This window comes from Mus musculus, chromosome X (assembly GCF_000001635.26).
Source record: "Mus musculus strain C57BL/6J chromosome X, GRCm38.p6 C57BL/6J".
NCBI classification, from domain to species: Eukaryota; Metazoa; Chordata; class Mammalia; order Rodentia; family Muridae; genus Mus; species Mus musculus.
In genome coordinates, this window is record NC_000086.7 from 118,693,086 (window position 1) to 118,699,419 (window position 6,334).

The 6,334-nt window shown below is 33.5% G+C and overlaps 1 pseudogene; it reads right to left on the bottom strand.

Annotated features, from left to right (window-relative positions):
• Gm7485 (predicted gene 7485) lies at positions 4,537–5,964 on the bottom strand (annotated as a pseudogene).

Below are 6,334 nucleotides of genomic sequence, written 5' to 3' on the forward strand. Positions count from 1 at the left end.
AAGGAATAGAAACGTATAGCATCTATTCACATTACATACATAGTCAAGTTCAGAGAAAAGTGAATGTATATATGTTTAGTACTCATCTAATTTTTTCTACCTTTTTATTGTCGTGTTGCAAACCATGGAGTGGTACAACCTATTATAGTTGGTTAATTCTCCCTTCAACAATTAAACTAAGATATTACACCAAAGAAATAACCCCAAGATAAGAGGATCTAAATAATCTCTTGAGGAGATTTTCTTCCCAAGTGTTTGAAATTATGCCTAACCAAAAACTAAAAATTTGCATTATAGGAGTTTTAGTTGATATATATATATATCTTTGTTAAAAGAGACCAAGAGAAAGCATGCCCCTTGAAAAAGTGTATTCCATCTCAGTAGTCAAGTAAACAATGTCTTTGACTTAACTCTGTAAAATCATTATGAGGGAAATGTATTAATAAATAGACTTTGCTTTACGTTTTTATTTTATGAGAATGTTATACGGTATTTACATAATTTTGACCCTTCCTTCTAACCCTCTAAGTCCAATTCTGAATCCTTTCAATTTCATATCCTCTTCTTGAATTATTATTGTTATACATACATACATATATACATACATATATACATACATACACATATACACTTACAAACACCATAATATTTTGATTATTGTCATGTGTGTTGAGGGATATTCACTTGGGATTGGATAACCTATGGTAGAACTCATTCCTAGAAAAAACTGATTATCCTTTTCTATGAGACATATAATTTTTTTTTTGATATTTTCACAATTATTATATGATCATCAGGGTTTAATGAAGGAATTAAAAAAGTTTAGTGGGCAATGATAATACAAATTTAAGATGTTTTGAAATTGTTCCCCTTCATTACTAAAAATTGAAATTTGGTGTTTGTCTAAATTTAATATATGCTCACAGCCAACCATTGGACTAAGCACGGGGCCTGCAATGGAGGAGTTAGAGAAACAATTGAAGGAGCTGAAGAAGTTTGCACTCCATAGGAAGAATAACAACCAACCCGACACCCCATAGTTCCCAGGGACTAAACCACAAAGCAAAGAGTACAAATGGATGGACCCATGGCTTCAGCCGAGTATGTAGCAGAGGATGGCCTTGTCAGACTTCAATGGAAGGAGTGGTCCTTTGTCCAGTGAAGGCTTGATGCCCCAGTGTACCAGAATGCTAGAATCGAGAGGCGGGAGTGGGTTCATGGGGGAATACCCTTGTAGAAGAAGGGGTAGGGGATTGGTACAGGGAGTCTCCAGGTGGGGAAGCTGGGAAAGGGAATATTATTTTAAATGTAAATAAAGAAAATATCCAATTAAAAAATATAAGGTTATGTTTACATTGGGACATAAATTAAAATTTGACCTAATGCATAGCTCAAAATCTTACTTTTATTTTTATGGTCTAGTTGTATAAATGAAGTCTGGCTTTTATTAGTGTGATATGAGTAAAGAAAGTATTACTGGAAATAAAGACACAAAGCAAATAACCATTGCTGGGAAGGCTTTTCTTTTCAACATTAAGGTAGTGAGTTACATACCATTTTAAACCCTTCTTAAAGTGAGTGGTTTTAACTAGACATTGTAAATAACTTAAAAGCTCAGGTCAAAAGGGCTTCATAAGTTATGCAGACATTATAAAATATAATTTTCTGAAGCAATTTAGACTTGCATGATCTTATTATAAAGAAATTTCTAAATGGGGATAAAATTAAGTGAATATTTATAATTCAAAACAAATGTTCACTTAAAGATCTTTTCTCAGAACTGAAGTGCAATTGTTCTTATCATAGTTGATTAGCATAATTTGAGAAATGCCTTGCACTATTTCTTAAATACCTGTTCAAAGATATTATTAAAAGTGCTAACAAATTTAGCAATAAAAAATGTATAGTCACTCATTTATAAATTAACAAAATATAATAAAAGATAATAACAATTTAAAGCTAGGAAAGAAGTGATTATTCATCGAAAATTTACTGATGTATAACCATCTAAATTAATTCTGAAATGTGAACTCTTCCCCCACTAACAAATCTTTTATATTAATAAACTATTAAATTCTCCCCAAAGACATCGTGTATTATATTCAGGAACCTGATGGTCTGTATGCAATTAAATTGACAAAAAAAAAATAATCACAACAAACTACATGTAGCAGAATACACCTAAAATTCAATTATGCAGAAGATTAAGTCAGGGAGATGTAGAATTGAAGAAAAATTTGCTCTATATATTGCGTTCATGGGGCAGTGTGTATATCAAAGTATCTTATATACTACTAATAAAATTATTTCATAATTTTTTCATATGATTGTTAAATAAAATAACAATAATATTTAAAAAGCACAGCAGTCTACCCAGAAAGAAAACTAACATAATTCCCATCAGAAGATACAATGTGTTACAAAAAATTGTCTTGAACTCATAATCTAGCCTCCAGGTGGGAGAAAGAACTCTAGATAGAAACAATACAATTTATATGGATCTAAATATAATGGTGTCATAAATATGATGATGTCTTCTCTTTAAAGAACATTAAAACCTAGAAATAACCTTCAAAAAAGTGGAGAGAGAGAGAGAGAGAGAGAGAGAGAGAGAGAGAGAGAGAGAACAGCCATGCTAAGATTGGGAGTTACTGAGCTTCTTCAGAGTGTCTTTGATTGGTTGGGGAATAACTTTGACAATCAAATCTCAAGTAACAGAAATACCAGACATTAATAAATTTGGAGACATTGGCAAGAATTTTCATATTATGTCATTTAGTTTAACATAATGTACATGACAAATAGCATGAAAAATCATGTAGCATGCTTAATTTTTTTCAAGTCACAACAAAGACTGCTTATTTCTTCTCTTTAATATTTTATTTATTTTATTTTGTTTAATTTTATGTCTATAGTTAATTTTTTCTAGTCACATCATAAACTGCTTATTTCTGTTTTTCATTTTTATTTACTTAATTTAGTTCAATTTTATGTGCAATAGTACTTCACCAGAGGTAAGTATATGTCAATGGAGGTATGTAGAGAAAAGGAAAGTTTTATACAGTTAGTGAGAGTGTTGCTTAAGATATTCATTTGTGGAAAATAAGGGTGTATTCATTAAAATGAAGCTAGCATGAGAATCAACAAACCTGGCAGCTTGTGTTTATCCAAAGAAAAGTAAAATTGGTTATCCAAAGAGATGTCTACAATTCCACATTCACTACAGCATTATATTAACAACAACCAAGAAATGATACCTAAATATCCATTGGTTAATGACCAAAGAAAAGACAATAAACATATAAATTACTATTCTGCTATTGAAAACTTGTCATTTTACACAATTTGAACAAAATTGTAGATCATTATGTTACGCTAAATAAGCCAAACATAATGGAATAAGTATGAGGGTATACATTTTATGTATTTAAATCTATTTGAATTGTTCAATTTAAAAATAAAATTGAAGACATCAAAACATCAATGCACACATTAAAATAAAACATGCTATTCATTGTAAAACAACAACATAGATATATACTTATAGTGGTTGTCACTGAGTATTGTGTAAATGGGTAACATATATTTAAACATGAACAATATCCTCTCTATAATACAACATAAAATAAAGTATTTTAACTAACATTGTAGCTGTGTTTTATTTTTATTTGGGAACTGTGAAATATATAACCTGAGATACTAGTTGCTTTGTGAGTATGCTTCAAAATTCTAATGACTCTAAGATATGATGTAGCCTTTCTACCTGCCTGAGTGATCACACAGGATTGTAAATACTCCTTTAATCAATTTTTAAAAACCATTGTGATGAACATATTAAATGGGAATATTTACAGTCCTGTGTGGTCATTGATGCAGTTGCAGCTGGCTTATGCAAATGAACCTGCAGTGATATGTTCCCATTAGGTATATCTATTTTTATTTATTGTATTTTATTTTTTGCTTTTGAAAGGATCTATCTTTACTCATGATTTTAACTGTTTTAAGCCAGGCGTGGTAGCATACACCTTTAATCCCAGCACTTGGAAGGCAGAGTCATGCAGATTTCTGAGTTTGAGGTCAGCCTGGTCTACAAAGTGAATTCCAGGAGAAGCAGGGCTACACAGAAAAACCCTGTCTCGAAAAAAAACAAAACAAAAACAAAAAACAAAACCAAAAACAAAAACAAAAAAAATGTTTTAAAATCTCTGAATTAACTTTTATATTTCTAGAACTTAAAAAAAATAGCTTCAATATTTTTTGGACTTCTTGCATCATATTCCTAGTTGGAAACTATAAACTCTTTTAATTACTGTTTAATCATTTTAAAACTTTATTAAATAAATAAGTTTTCTTAGAAACAGCACCTAAGTGTGAATTTATAATGGCATAATTCAAGAAAAAAATATTTTTATTGTACACTCTTGATTGCTAAAGTTAATAATTTACAATAAGAAACAAAATAAATGCTATTAATATATTTCGTAGGCTTTCTGAGATCACCTTTAAATAAAAATTATCTTAAAGGTTTTGTTTTCTCCTCCTAAATAGTTGTTTATTGATAGAGGAGTGGAAAAGATGGTAGAATTAGCATTTACAGACAAAAACACACACACATGAGGGCAGCAAGAGTGATGGGAAAGAGCCTGAAGGCCCCTCTTCAATAGCAATTGGGAAGGCAGGGACCTGGAGTGTTAATGGAGCACCTCTGGTTAGTAGGCATGGTTAGAGATGAAGAGAGGTTCCCTGGCTGTCATTCCAACCTGACTATTTGGGGTAGGTATACTTCTCTTGACAAGCGAGGTTGTTGGCCAGGACTCACTTGATATAAGCCTCCTGAACTACCTTCAGATTTTTCTTCTTCTCAACCCAGACTTTTAGAGCAGGGTCCTTCGGAGCTCCGGCATAATGGAAAGTCAAGGCCCATGACTTTAGTCAGAACCTCTTGATATCATTGAGGTTGATGAATGCCCTTTCCTCATTTTGCCCTACAAATAGGAAAACAACCCCAGGGACAGCAGGGGGCACTGTGTGATGACACACTGCTGTGACAGATGCCATGGCAATCTCTTTATTGGAAAATTTGTGGGTGCAAGAATGGTCATGGGTAACCATGTTGGGCTTCAGCAATGTGAATTCCAGATAGTGGTCACTCAGATCCTTGAAGATAGCTGCAAGTACATACTCAGTTACATACTGGCAGCTCTCCAAGTCTTGGTCCTTGTCATGGAGTATTTCACGTTCCAGAATGGGTACATTGTCATTCTGTTGGAAGATGATGGCATAATGGGCCAAAACATTGACATTTTCCACTATGGCAAGAGCCAAGGGAGTATGTTCCCCAGTCTTTACCACAAAATGCTACTTGGCAAGGTTGGTTCCATTCTTCTTATACTGAGAACAGCATTCAGACTGGCCAGTAGCCCTTGGGTACTAGTTTCTCCTTTGGCTCCTGCCAGGAGCACTAAATCCTCATCTACCTTAATGCCCACAACACCACCATTGGTCTTGATAACTTGGGGGAAGAGACATCCATTATCTGCCTTCTGATAGAGTGTCTCATGGAAGAGGATCTCCCCACCTGATTCCCTACCTCAGTGCAGGGATTAACATGGTCAACAGCAGTCAACAGCATCTGGCAGTAGAAATGTCTGGTCTTGCTGCTTTCTGTGCCAAAGGACTGCAGACATTTGACAATGTTTCCAGTGGACTCTTCTGCAGCTAGAATGCCCTTGCCCGGAGCTACAATTTGTTGAGGGATGTCAGATAGCTCCTTCTTATGTTCTGGTGTCAGTGCTTATAATGGATAGGGCCCAGGGACAGCATGTTAGTGGCACAGGATGGGGTAGGTCTGCTGGGTACATAGGTGGCTAGGAAAAAAGGACTGAGGAGCAAACACAGCTAGTACCGCCAGAACCTCATTCTGCAGCTTGTTCCAAGAGAACACAGCCTATTCATTTGAGGTGGAAAAGGGCATCTTCTATTCTGTTTTGGGATGCTAATAAAAATCTTTTTTTTTCAGTAAAATTAATGAAGCAATTTTAATTTTACTTTTTGTTGTTCTAAAATGTTGTGAGTATTGTTACAGGAAATAGAAAAGACATTGGACTGTAACTAATCTATTTTATCAATATATTGCATATTAATCAGTATAAATAGAATTTACATATACATGAACAAGCTAATGTAAAATATGTGATTGCTTACTAAGAAATATGGTTATTAAAGAAATTAATGCTACCTATGTCTTCTGAAAGCATTAAATGTATTTTTAAGAGTAATGTATGTCAGAATAAAGCACAGTAATATACAATATTATAGTAACTTTGATACATCT